The sequence below is a fragment of the Frankliniella occidentalis genome, unplaced genomic scaffold (genome assembly GCF_000697945.3).
Source record: "Frankliniella occidentalis isolate FOCC.00 unplaced genomic scaffold, Focc_3.1 Scaffold11, whole genome shotgun sequence".
NCBI lineage: Eukaryota > Metazoa > Arthropoda > Insecta > Thysanoptera > Thripidae > Frankliniella > Frankliniella occidentalis.
In genome coordinates this window covers 2,649,295-2,650,311 of record NW_026267141.1, presented here as the reverse complement: position 1 = coordinate 2,650,311, position 1,017 = coordinate 2,649,295, and the positions used below count along the sequence as shown (strand labels likewise).

Here is a 1,017-nt window from a genome sequence, read left to right as displayed (position 1 = left end):
ACGCCCCTCTCTATCTCTCTCCGTCTCTCTCGCTCCTGTAATCAAATCGGGGGATGGAATGGACGGAGTGGGGGAGGGGATGCACCCCTAACCGGACACACCCCGGCGGCCCGGCGGCGCCGCAACCGAGACTACCCTGGCAGCACGAGGCACTGTTATTCTTCTGTAGTCTCCTCGTCATTCAAATGGATTTAGTCGCATATAGTTCAATGTAGTTTGTAAAAGGGATACGTAAAGCACAATGTCTTTTCTGATTTATTTATTTATTTTTTTTTTTTTGGGGGGGGGATAAATCTACTGGTTTTCTCTCGTTTTTTCTTTGCATCGTTGTCCAAATCGAAAAAAAATTACATGAGGCGGTCGTTTGCGCCGTGCTTCTAGTACCCATCGTGTATGACATCCCCTTCCCTCTCCCCCCCCCCAAAAAAAAAGGGATAGGAATTTGTCACTCCCTTTAGAAATGTTTTAGTCCTTTGCCCTTTACGAACGAAAGAGGGAAGGGGAATGCCATTTCAGAAGTTTCCAACATTGCGCCGGTTGCGTTCTCTGCCAGCGCATCATGTGCACTCTGCTCCGCCCCAGCGCTACATGGAGGGAACGAAGCGTGCAGGGAGCGGTAAAGTGTACGAGAGGAGAGGGAGAGGCTGTAAATACAATTTGAGCCGCAGACTGTGGAGGGGCTGGTGGTAGGGTAAAAGCTCTATTGTTGAAAACAAATTCTGAGGTGGATGTTACTGGTATCACGCCACGAAACGTAGACTCTAAGTTACTTTTCAGTGATGTAATTTGGTGGCACCCAGTCATTTGCCATTGTTAGCGTGAAAAGTAACATATTACATACGGACGGTTCAAAGTAAAAATGGCTTGAATCGTCGATTAGAATGGTTTTGGGTGTGTTCCACGCAACGCAGAACACTCGGCTTCTCCCCCTACTCTTCGCCCCACCCTTCGTGGCAGATCTAATTTTCAGCAAAGAATCCGTTTGCTTCTCTTCCCTCTTTCTTCCTTTCGCCCCCC

At 48.3% G+C, this 1,017-nt stretch overlaps 2 protein-coding genes across 3 annotated transcripts in view; both read left to right on the top strand.

The window, feature by feature from the left end:
• Positions 1 to 1,017, top strand: part of LOC113216618 (adenomatous polyposis coli protein) — a 65,328-nt gene that overhangs the window by 43,545 nt on the left and 20,766 nt on the right. The gene's annotated exons all lie outside the window — the stretch shown is intronic.
• The window catches only part of LOC113216638 (zinc finger protein 271-like), an 11,736-nt gene that overhangs the window by 8,490 nt on the left and 2,229 nt on the right, over positions 1 to 1,017 (top strand). The window lies entirely within an intron of this gene.